Raw genomic sequence first — 14,093 nt, forward strand, 5'->3', positions numbered from 1 at the left:
TATTTACGCTTACGATATTACACTGGCTATGCAAAACAATAAATTTGAAGTCACCGAAAAAGTATTATCAGAAGACCTTGGTATAATTTCAACATATCTGCATAGATGGCGACTTAAATCCAACATAAATAAAACTGTCATCTTCCATCTAAATAATCGTCTGGCCAACTATCAACCCAAGGTAACGTTCCGTGGTAGTACTCTCAATTACGACCAGACTCCTACATACTTAGGAGTAACACTAGATAGACATCTTACGTACAAAAGACATATAGAAAAGACTGCAGCTAAGCTCAAAACCAGAAATAATATAATTCAAAAACTAGCTGGCTCATCCTGGGGAACATCTACTTCGACACTAAGAACGTCTACTCTGGCCCTAGTGTACTCAGCCGCAGAGTACGCCTGTCCAGTTTGGATAAACAGTTCACATTGCAGCAAGATTGACGTCCAGCTCAATCACTCTATGAGAATAATTTCTGGCATGGTAAAATCAACTCCAACACAGTGGCTTCCCGTCTTGTGTAACATTTTCCCACCTTCTATACGCCGTAAATCAGCTGGTCACAGAGAATAGGCAAAATACGCTGAAAACCAATCTCTCCCAATCCATCAGGACACCATCCACAATGGAAGCCTCAGGCTGAAATCCAAAAACCCGCCTAAATTAGTATGAGGAAACTTATTGCGGACCGATACGATGGCCTAGCTGGTTGGAAATCAGAATGGGAAAAATCTAATCAGGACACCCCCACAATATAATACAATCACTAGGAAACCTGTTACCAGGACATCAACTACCTCGACGAGAATGGGTCGTGTTAAATCAAATTCGCACTGGATATGGGCGCTGTAAAGAGCTGCTCCACAAATGGAAAATGGCAGACCTCCCAGATTGCGACTGTGGGTATCCCCCTCAGACCATCCATCACATAATAAAAGACTGTCCCCTCCGCGCATTTAAAGGATCAATGCGGGAAATTCACCACGCTACGGATGAAGCTATTAATTGGATCAAAGCCCTCGACATTATACTTTAAAGAAGAACATACCACTATATTTTAATTCACAGTTACCAAAAACCATTCATGTTATTTATTTATTTTAATTTTTATTTATTTGTTTATTTTTAATATTACTAATTTTATTTGCTTGCTTGTACTAATATACCATACGATAATAATAATAATTCAGTTTCTATCGGTTCGCTGTCAGCGTATTAAATGTATAATGTAGGTATGTGTATAATATATAATACATATTAATTCAGATTATACCTAATACATATTATAAAATAAAAAACAATACAAATGTACGTACAAATTATAATTTTTAAAACATTGAAACCTGTCTACAACGGACACCTGTCTATAACGAACAATTATTTTGGTCTCGCGACTGTCCGTTATATACAGGTTTCACTGTAATATATGTTTAAACTAAGATTTAAAATTACAAAACAAATTCTTCTATAATTCTATATTTTTCAAATTCTTGTAATATTTGAATTTCTTGTAAATTACAAATTGTAATATTCTTCTTAAAACGTTTCAATTTTTTTAAATTTAATTTTTACCCACGATTTTCTAGTTAAAACACGACTGCCAGTGACCGTTATACAAGTCTAACGATTAGTGAAAAAAAAAAAATATGAAATTGAGATATTTTACCTCAGTGTATTTTTACTTTTTAATTTTTTTTAAATTTTTTTAATTTTTATAAAATGTTTATGTATAAATATAAAATATTTTACATAATAGGTACATTTGGTATACACATCAACACAATCATTTCAGAATACAAAAAAATATACATTGCTTGAAAAAATAAAAATAAAAATTTTAAAATTTCACTATTTGTTTTTTAAAAAACTGAATTAACACTGCGCACTTAAACAAAAACAATATTATATTGTTACACACATTTTGTACATTGCTTGAAATTGGTTGAACATACCGATGTTTACAATAATAATGTTTTTTGAATGAAATCATCAATACTTACTCTCGTATTAAAACTTTGAAATTGGATAGTATCTTGCTGAAGATGGTAATTGAGGTATAAACACGAATTATTTGATCTACTTTCTATAACACTAAAAAGATTTCAAGTAAAAAATAATTTAAACAAGACAAACCTCATACATTTTTACTAAAATGAATAATTATCATCACGCCACTTTAAAAAACTGTGCAAATAGTATACTGTTGGTTTGTAAATTATTAATTAATTTAAAAATATTAATCTGAATTAATCTATTATTATTACACATTTTCTGTGAACGGCAGTAATCAATATATTTTATTTTAATATCTATTATTTTCTGTTTGCATTACCTACACCATACTCTATTTTAAACGATATTTTAAGAATTAGTTGAAGGCATCGTCTAGTGCAAAAATAACTTACTATTTAATCATCGGTTTTCAACAATTTCACTGGTTTTTGGGCCACTGGATATTGTAACTGACAAAGGGAAACCGAAATTTGGACGAAAATGTTTGCTTAGAAGTGTGTATGTGGATTACAACTGCATAACACTGTTATTTGAACTTAATGATTCACTATTGATAATATAATATGGTATTCATATAAAATTATTATGTTTACTGAGAAATAGCCAACGGCGTAAGTCACGGTGTTCGGGAACAGAACAGCTTTCGCTCTCGGTCGGTGCAGCGCATATCATATTATAGGTACGTCTCGAATGGCTTTCGAAACTTTTTACTTTATGTGTTGCCGCATAGCGCTCGTTTGAGTAGTGAGAAACATTGACCACCAAAAAGTGAAACAAACTCGTTCCCAAAATAACTTTGCCCCTCCACCTCAAATAGCCGTCAATAACGTATACGGTGCAGAAATTATTGCCGGTCATCACCTCCTTCCTTCTCACCATTACCGTTAGGGCAAAAAAAAAAGAGTTGGCATGAAACTTGGCAACGATACGTTATTTATCGGACGTAGAAAAGTACCATTGGGCACAGAATAACATTATATATGTATACTATTATTATTATTATTATTACTATTATTATTGTAATGGGACCGACCCGCGTAGTGGGTAGTATAGTGTTGGTGCTGCAGAAAACCAGGACCGACCGTCGAACTTATTCGCTCTTACTGCTTATTATCTGTTTTACGACGTTAGCCAATATATTCGGTTGGCATGGCGATAGTGGCGTGGTTGTTGTGAACGGGCGACGGGTTACGGAATGCTACGGGTGGTAGTAGTACATGCGCGGAGGCGGCGTTGGGGGGACGTGAACGAACGGGTACAAAAGGGGAAAAAAGGGTGAAATTATAATTGAGCAGATCGCAAAAACTGCTTCCACTGTCCCACCTCCAATATGTAGGTGCCTACTTACGACCGAGTCGTATGCGTATATGATGCAATAATATTATGCACCAGCCCGAAAACGATAGACACCTATTCCACAGCCGGAATAATTTAATATAATACTACGCGTATATAGATCACTGCGCCAGAACAACAATGACGATAATGGTTATAATATATTATTATTATTAACTCCCGTAGTCGTGCACACAGTCAGGATGATGTAGGTATTTGTTATAGGCCGATGGCATTGAACGCTGGGTCACGTGGGTACGCGGTTGTCGCACCAGACATCAACGGAATAGGACGACTGTTGTAATAGTTGTAGTTGAAGAGCAATCCCGTGACAAAAATAGCGTAAAACCGTAAAACAATGATAACGCCAATACCGACGACTATTATGTCCACAGAGCACGCAACTCGCGTTATTCACATTCAATCGCGTAATTCTGACGCCACACACCGTGTGGGCATATATATTTCAATATATATTAATCTATCTTAAAATTCACCATATAATATTATTAATATTAATAATAATAATAGTACCTAATATGTAGACAAATAGGCCTCAAATTGATTAAGTAGAAATACGCCTCAGATGACGAGCGTATTTTTGCGGTACCTACCGACATCTACGTCATTACTCATTAAAATAATATGATAATACCTAATATATTATATCAATAAAATACAATATTTGAGTGTGGTTATGCAAGAGATCTACTCGAGGTTCTGAAATTTAGTACCTACTTGGGTGACAGGCGCTAATCTAGTGATCTGAAATTTTTTGGTAAGGTTATAGATAAGATTTTAAAACAATATCAACATTAAAACTTACAAATTTATGTTTAAGACGTATTAATTATTTATTCATTATATAAATAAATATAAAGTATCAAATAATATTTCAAGAGCGGGTGGTGGTGGGGGGTTAAATCCTCGAAGCTAAATAAAATTGTAGTTAATTTTTACATTAAAGAGAGACTTTAGCAAGGGTTCGTGGGATCACAAAATTTTTTTAAACTTATTTACCTATAAGTACAAGATGTGACAGATAGACCTGACTTTTGGAATAACTTTTGTTCAAATTAATATTTATTTATTTTTTTATTATTCATCAAGTGACCCAAGAGCTACATGTGTAATCAATTATTTTATATTCATTTTTAGGCCTGAAAATAAAAGCAATTTAATTTAATAAACATTTTTTTTGGATAAATTCAAAATAGCCTATTTGTCAATCTAATTATTATAAGAACAATTTTGATAGTAAAAAGATTTATCTAAGTCAAGAAGCTTATTTTTTAGAATTTTTTTTGGTAAAATTAGGTAATTTGGAACGTAATAACTTTTTTTTTAAATATGATTTTTGATAATTTGCTGATTTTAATATATTTTTGAATTATTTATTATATAATATTAACAATTTTTGTCATACGATGAATAAGTGTATTTTTTTTTCGGTCAGGTCTTTCTGTTACATCTTGTATAGCTTTTATTGGATACGGAATACACTTAGAAATACAATGACAATCCACAGGCATTTAATTTTTCGAGACCATCGAGTCAGCTATTATAGTGAACAATATTAGCAATACGCGGGCTTAACAATAATACAATTATGACGGCTGACCCGCTAAACTTCATGATATTAAAAAAAACGTGTCCTACAAATTGTCAACATCTCTAAGATGTATAAATGATATCACTATAAATAGAGAAACACTAATCTGATGAAAATCTACAAGGCCACGTGCCCACTTCGTAATTTAAAAACGCGTTATCCGGTTTAAAATAGCTGTACAGTTTTTCTAAGACTGCTTATAATAATATTATAATATTGTTATTATTATTAAAATATAAAGTTCATTTTCACCCGCATGTAATTGGCTGCAATCGCGTGAGACCATACGTAAAGTTTTGGTCAACATTCCAGCTATAATAGGTACATTGGTAATATTCAGAAACCAATAAATAGCGTTTATCTAAATATTCTAAATAATAGTCTTTGAAAATTGTTGTCGAGCGTTTAAAATTGGAGACCGGTGACTACGATACACTGATACAACGTTTATTACAATTTATTTATTAAACATAATATTACCATAATACTACCAACATAAAAACCAGATAAGTTACTTCATTATTTCGTAGTTGAGTAGGTAGGTCACTCATAATAATTGTTATGTTAAAATGTAATTCGATACTAAACCATATTGTTAATAAAAATAAATACAAACGAAGAAATTGGATAATTTAAACTTGAAACGGTCATAGAGAAAACAATTTTAATTACCTATTGTATTGTTTTTGTAAGGTAATTCTAAATTCAGAGTGAAAAACTTATGAAGGACCTTAAATTATTACTTTATCTAATCTAATCACCGAGATTAAAAATGTAATCAACACCCAACAAAATTAGAAAAATTCAAGTCTTTAAATAGTTTAAACTTAGTCTAAACATGTTGAAAATATCGATGTGTGTAGAAAATAAATAGAACAAACTTCAAAAAGTGTGGCAATTTGATTTTTTCCCAAGCAACTTACTAGTTACCCCGCAACCCACTTATGTTTTTTTTCCAAAATCATATTTGAATAAAGTTATGTGCAGATTTTTTTATTAACTAAGTCACGTTGATGGGTCATCGGTTAGTGCCGTGAAATTTTATTAGTGACGTCAAATCCATACGACATAAGTAACCTGAGCAAAGTAGCTTGTTGTTGCGGATCAGCTTTTAAAGTTTAGGAACCCAAAGTTCTCAGAGCTCGTTTCATGACTACCTAATACAACATACTACATTATGATTTACGTAGTAAATCTACTCAAATTTGTAAACTTTTAGGGAGGATTATTTTAGTTAAAAATAATGTCATGTTTCATCCTATTTAAAAAACAAATATTTGAAATTAAATGTGAATTTTGATAAAAATCACAATTTTACTATATAGGGCCTTTTATGTATAGAAGATAATATAAGGTTACATTACAACATAATAGCACCAGGTATATAATAATGTAGAAGTTATTGCATTTCAAATGTATACATGAATTACCTAAAATCATATTCATAACTTCATAAGTCATGTTTATGTCATACTCAAAAAAGTTCATACATAATAATATGTTACTTGTATTTATATTTTTAGTGAGCATTAAACATTTAATGAGCGTCCTATTAAATAATTTAGCACTGAAATATGTCATAATGGCGGAAATATTTTATATTTGTTTATCATATATGTTTTCGAAATAAACTGTTTATTATTATTATTGTATTTGTTTAGTAAAACAATACTTAATTCTGCCAAGCTGGGTGAATCAAGAATAATTAAATAATTAGTTTTAGTCTATCCTGTATGTGTCTTTTTTATCTTGGACTTAAGCTTCAACATTAGTGATTATTAGTTATTTACTAATATTTTTATTTTAGTATATTTAAGTATGTTTAAATTTTCCCTTTAAGAATAGTTTTTTCTCTGAATCTATTTGAAAACTTGGAAAATATTATAAATATTTACAAAATTATAACTATCAGTTTTAATTTATTTGTATTTCTTCTAAATAGACTTTAGATTGGCAGTTAAAGTATACGCTTTTCTGATATCAGGGTAAAATTACTTTTCCTGTTCTTTTTTCAGAATATATTAGCAAAAAAGTAGGACCCAAGCTAGAGATAAACAAAAATGTATACAAAGCATTTGGAATTTCACTTAATGATTCAAAAGACAATGTCTTATACCTAATAAATGTACTTTTACCTGTTTAATATTTATAAAAAAATATTTCTCTAGTATTCTCTACTTTTATATTATGTGTATCATTTATTTATTGATCCTATAACGAGGTTGATTGGATATGTATTCCTCCAATCACAAAAAAAAAAAAATATATATATAAACGTATATTCAGATTTTCTTACATTTTAAATGACATTATTAACACACTTTCTTTATTAATTGTTAATATCAATCATAGTTTTTATAAATGATTTTATTACTTTTGTTTAAATTCCAATCCATCAATACAGAAAACAAATAATAAAAATCTTCTTTATATCTACCTATAACATATTTTCATTCAAAATAATTATTAATTCTAGTAAAATCACAGAGAAAATAAAGTTAAAAATGTCAAGTCACTTTTATTGTCCAATAAAATTTTGGTTTTAAGTATGTTTTTCAAAGTGTTATAAATGCCAGGTGAGTCATTACTGCTACAGTTAAAAATCTGAATATTGTATAGGATTATAGCACTCCGATTAATTATAGTTATTTAAATTTTAAAATATTTTTCATTTATTCGTGATCAAATTGTTATTGATCACCTATTTATTTACCTAAATTAAAGAAATAAATGAATTGATTGAATAGCTGCAGTTATAAATTCTGAAATGCTATTTATGTTTCAGCATTATTGTTCTAGATATTTGATACTACACGATGCCTATTAATTTATAAGATACTTAATTAATTTAAAAAAACGTTAAGACATTTTCAAAGGGACTGAACAACTATTATTTGACATAACTGATATAAACGTGTAGACAATTAATTCGATTATCTGATGTGTAACAATGCACTAAATGACATAATATTTTCTCTTCAAAATTAACTATCATAAAAAAAAGGAAGAAGAAATTATGAAAAGTATATACCATGAGGCTTTTAATAAAATTGTATTTCTTATGATTATATTAAGAGTAAGTGATTATTCAACAATATTCAAGGATTTACGGAAACATTTTCACGAGTGAGGTTACTTTCGTGGTGTAGAAGTAGGAAATAAAGGGACACAGAGAAATTAAATTTATTTAATTAAAATAGTCAGGTACTTTATAGAGAGCTGGCGAGGCCAAGAGGGCAGCGTTAGTGATCAATATTGTCTTTGTCGGGCTTGGTAAGTTATCCTATAGGCTTAAATACTTTAAAAATAATGAAGTACAAGATTCGTCTTGAATACGGTATTGACAGTGCAATTGGCCCAGGGAAATAAAGCTGAGCTACCGTATAACAACAGACAACAGTGAATGACGTTACAATACCTTAATCGACTATCGGTGATTAGAGATCAACTGATTTTGAACTTTGAAATTGAAAACAAATCCTTGAAAAATGTAGCGGAATCGTAATGCTTTCAGATTATTCAACAGAAATATATACGTTACGTTTTGTCAATGCTCCATTAGGTATTTTCTTGTGTTTTTCTACTATTGCATTTTATCACTTTAATTATTTTGACACGAATTTTGGTTCAATAAACGCAAAGCAATAAAACAATGTCTCGTGAACTACGTTTAGAAACACTTTCACCAGTACATTTGTTGTTAATGTGACAATGTGTGATTTAGGTACTTAATAGTAAATGAAAAAATAAAAATAAAAATAAAAATGTGGGAAAGTGGATGTCGCTCTGCTGTACATTAGGTGGTAGGGTGGACCTCTGACTAGGGTAGGTTAGATTTGAATGCAGTGATAGGTATCATTGTATACGAAAAACGATTCTGAACGGAGATGATTTGTCAGTCTAGGATATATTATATATTTAAATATTGTCATATTATATTCTATTTTGAAACAATTATTTTATTTTTCAATTAGGACGCATTTTGCATAAGGAATGGTTAATAAATTTTTTCCAAAAATATTGCATGTAGTTATCATAATTCATAATAACTTATATTATCATAGATATACATATACCGGGTTTGAGGATAAATCGTTATCATTACGCGATTTCATAAAAATTTAAAACTCAAACGCTCAAAACATTTTTCCTATAATGACGCTTCAAATTTTCTCTATGGCTATATGAAGCAAAACTTATGGAAAACTTAGTGTTGAATTGTATAACCTTAGATAAAAATACAAACAATATTATGAATTTTAAACTAAAAAATAATTTGCAAATATTCATGGTTTTGACGAATTTTTTCGATATGGTCGAATACTGGTTTTGCGTAAAAATTCCCGTTTTTCTGTCATTTTTTTTTTGTTTTTCTCGATTTTTTTGAAAACTTTTGGAAAATGTTTACTTTTGACCTCTATAATGCACCAAGGATATTCAATTTTACATCGAAAACCATCACCCCAAAAGTTTGACATTGAAGCATTATTTCGACTAGTTATGCTGTACACAGACACAAAAAAAAAACACACACATCATTGTATAATCAATACATTCATCACTTCGTTCAGAATCTAAAATAAATGTAGTAAAATGGTTCATATTCGCACAATGATGGACGTAATAAATTTTAAATGGTACAAAATACTAATTAACAAACTCTGCATCTTTTTTGCCGTTCATCATCTATGATAATGGAAATTACTATGATTTCGAATAGACAGATATAAGACATTGCCATTATACGTTATCTTTAATATAGCTTTAACAGTATGTATATTATTCAAACAGTTAATAAGATCTTAGCTGAAGGTAAAAAATTAACTAGAAATATCCATATTTTGACAAGGTTTGAAAATTTTTGATTCGCTACTTTCATGACACTCTAATTTTATGTTTATTAAATTGCGTGGTACAATCACATAAATAATGAATAAAAATTTTTTAGCAATATTATGAAAGACGTTGAATTTAATGGTTGATTGAATTTTCTTAATATTTTAAGTATTTTATTAAATAATAAATTTGGGAACCATATGAATTGCATAATATAAGATTTTTTCAATCAAGTTTTTAAGTAATATATATTATGTATTATTTTATTATATACTTTACTAATTATCTTAAATAGAAAGATAAAAATTTATACCTACCTCAAATATTATGTTTTAATTTTTGAACGCTTTATAATATAATATAAATTTAAATTTCCCTTTACATTGTATTCTTTAATTCATGATTCATTATGATTGACGTTGAAAGACCACGAAAAAAATCAATTAAAATCAAGAAAATTATTTTATTATCATACATCTATCTCTTTAATGCATTGTTATAAACCTAAAATAAAAGAAATATATTATTGTTATTGACTGAAAATGTATTTTTAATTTTTTTAAAGTTCGATAAAATAAGAAACTGAGTTTTCAATTTATATATGATTAAAATAGGAATATTATTTATTCTAGATACGACTACTCGTATACATATTATAATTTTATATTACCTTAAACGGTTATTTATATTTAAGCCACCAAATTGTTTATCTTTTATTTTTGTTAGCTTTACCTAACTGCGAATATTAAATAAAATATAAGCTACATAAATTTAAAATAATTGATCGTTATCGCTATCTAATAGTTTCATAATATGAACACCACTGTAATCCATCTGAGTCAATGTTTGGAAAATAAACATACTTTTTATAATGTATTTGAAAGTCCCTACATTTTAAAACAACAAACAAAATTTTGAATCAAAAACATGTGTATGTAATGGGTTATTTTATATTTATGCTCATTCATTTCGTGAAAATATAAATGTTACCTATTATTTATCTTATAATATTATACCTATTAAAACTCCATTAGTTTTTTGATTATTCAAAAATTAACTAACTGAACAAAGTATGCACTTAGTGCAAATGCAATTAAATAAAATTAAATATAAATATGTGCACAAGAATATTAATGCATTTTGCAATGCAATATAAATAGTTTATAAAATATGAATAAAACTGACTTGTAGGTAGGTACCTACATATGAGTGTCTATCATATTATTATAATCATATTATTATCTACATAATATTCCAATATAAGTACAAAAATCTCTCATGTTTTTAAATAATAAGTTTTTAACAATTTTATAAGATTTGATACAATACCTATATACTAATTAAATTCCATACACTGTTTCGTTTCATAATAGTATATAATTCAACATAATCTGATAATTGATTTCATATTATGTACCTATTATATCGAATTTAATAATCATTGAACTTTTTAATCCAAAGACACCTTCTATCGGTGGAAATAATCCAATTTCATACATTTAGGATACAAAGCACACTTGTAGTTAAGTTTATTTAAAATTTAAATTCAAGTGATTGCCACATATTATTGATACATTTTTTGTGTACTAAGTGCACATGTTAACAATTTATAGCACGAAAAAATATTGATTTAAATGTAAGTGACTAGATTCCAAATTAGATTTGAAAACTATGGCACAGTTACATGTTTCTCTTAATGTTTAAAAAATATTCCAATACATTATGCATTTATTATAAGGCATGTATGTGTTAAAGTAGTTTGTCAGATTTTTTGCTATTAGAATGTCTTATTTAGGAAACCAGAGCCTAACTACGACATAAACAATGTACATTACTTATGATAATTGCTTAAAAGCCGTTGCGTTACAAAAAAAAAAAAAAAAAACTCGAAACTATTCTCTTTCATAATATTATCTCTCATAATAAATTCGTAATAACACTGTAAAACAGTAAAGTATTTCCTAAACATACATTATACATTTTCCTATGCTTATAGAAGGTCTTATGTTGATCCACTACTTTGTCACGTCCACTATAACAGTGATACAAATCCTTAAGTAAGACAACTTAAGGTGCCAGTTTGCGAATCTTCATTTGAAACTTACTTCATCCATTAAAAAAGCTAAAAGTTATTATTTATGTAACTCTTTAAGTTTGAAGTGTAACACTATGTATAGGCACTGACGGATTATATTATGATGAAAACGCTATATGAACCAAAGAAATACCAGTTGCGAAAAGGTCAAAATAAATTCTAATATTGTCTTCGGCCAACCATCTCTTTTAAATAATTGTCTAAGTCGAAACATCAAGTTTCAGTAATAAATATATGTCTGTATTATGTATATATTACATGTATTATACATGTATTTAACTTAAAATTCCAATGTGTCAAAAAGAGGATAAAATCGGCCTTGGCATTTAGTTTAACTCGAATGACTGGGCCATAATAATATGATACGATACAAGTTATGTATGTTAATATTGATCAGTGTTATCCCCAAAAGAAAATGAAATGTGAGAAAACATGTATAATGTAGTCATGTTCTAAAAGTAAAATAAGAAAACCAACAATTTTAAAATGTATTGATCATTAATTTATTGTTTTATCTGAGTAAAATACAAGTTTGTTACTGCTTTTATAGTTAAAAATTAACTAGGTATGTTAAATGAGATTAAATGTATTTATGAAAAAATTTTATGATATTGTTAAATTATTATAATACGTACAACTTTTATTAATTCTCACCATAATTGATGATAAAATATTTTATTATTTATTGGAAATTATAATGTTATCACTATTTAGAATAATCTAAAAAATATATATTAGGTATCCTCAAAATAAAAAAAAAAAATAATATTTAAAATACTAATAAAATACATTTTTGGTAAAGTATTTTATTATGACTCCAATTCCTAAAAAAAATGTTTGAATATTTTTTTATAGTTTAGTCAATTTACATTTTTTTTTTCTAATTTTTGAACTAGTTAAGCTATTTTGAATTTTTTTTTGACAGCTAAATTTAAATTATTCAATAATTAGATGCTAAATGCTAAGTAGTAGATAATAGATCATAATAATTATTAACTTACATTTTTAACGTTACATAATAGAGCTAGAATGTAGGTTTCTGAACTTGAAACATATTAATTGTTGCACTACATTACCTATTTAAACTAATAGCTTACCTATGGACTATTATAATTACAAGCCTTTACAGAGTGATTCATCAAGCATGCTCAACCCTTTTTTTTAATAATGAAGTTATTCAAAATCTGGTTATTAGAATCTTTCAATAGGTATACTCAAAGACCATATTTTCAAATTCTTGAGATTTTTCTACCACTTCTGTCTTGTGGTGATATAAAACTTTTCTTTTTCAAATAAGTACCCCTCTATTTATTGTGAATTATTTAGTGGAGAATTTTTTTGAGAACTTTGATGTATTCAAATCAAAATTCTAATGAGTAGTTTGTGAGTAATTTAACTTTATGTTAAATAATATATATGTCTATGAATAATTCGAAAATATTAGTCATTAATATAAATCTATAAACATAAACAATTTGTAAAAATGACCAAAGTATCATAAATACTAGTTCCAATAGTATGTATATTTTACGCATTAATTTTAAAACGATTTTTAAGAAAAATTATCCGCTAAAAATGTACAGTAAAAATGGGGGGTTCTTATTCAAAAAACAAAAAGTGGTAATTCAACCAAATTTGAACTTAAAATAACTATAAAAAGCTAAATAATTTATTTTTATGAATTTCGAACTCAAAATAAATTGTAAATTTTTACGTATTTTGTCAAAATATGAACTTTAAATGCTTATTAAAAAAAATTGTATCTATGTGTCTTTTTTACCCAATGAATAAAATTTTATTTTAATTTATAAAACAAAAAAATTTAAAAGATGTAAAATTTCAAATGTCTATAAATAAGTTAAATTTTATCAATCATAAAAAATACAGTATAAATATTCAGTGAAAATTGTATGTATCTACGGTAATTTGTTTTAGAGTAACACCAATATCTAAAATCGATTTTCTCACAAAATTGATTTTGCATAAAAATCCCCGTTTTTCCTTAATTTTTCAGTACTTTTGAAAACTACTGGGAATTTCAAAATTTGAGCTCCCCATAACTAAATTCACTTTCCAACCAGTAAAGCTACTGAAGTTAAAAATTGATGCATTATTTCGACAACTTATCGTGTACACAGACACACAAAAAAATAATAAATTGGTATATAAAAAAACACACATCATTGTGAAATCAATAT

General features: G+C 27.8%; 1 protein-coding gene across 3 annotated transcripts in view; it reads right to left on the minus strand.

Annotated features, from left to right (window-relative positions):
• The window catches only part of LOC107162271 (uncharacterized), a 194,081-nt gene that overhangs the window by 134,242 nt on the left and 45,746 nt on the right, over positions 1-14,093 (minus strand). Inside the window, exon 1 of one of the 3 annotated variants that reach the window (XM_089215595.1) lies at positions 2,410-2,533. The exons of the other annotated variants lie outside the window; for them this stretch is intronic. The gene's annotated coding sequence lies outside the window, so the exon portion shown is untranslated. Of the gene's footprint in view, positions 1-2,409; positions 2,534-14,093 lie in introns of those variants that run through there. 3 annotated transcript variants of the gene reach the window in all.

This window comes from Diuraphis noxia, unplaced genomic scaffold (assembly GCF_037042655.1).
Source record: "Diuraphis noxia isolate RWA-SAM2 unplaced genomic scaffold, SU_Dnox_SAM2 contig0001, whole genome shotgun sequence".
Lineage (NCBI taxonomy): Eukaryota > Metazoa > Arthropoda > Insecta > Hemiptera > Aphididae > Diuraphis > Diuraphis noxia.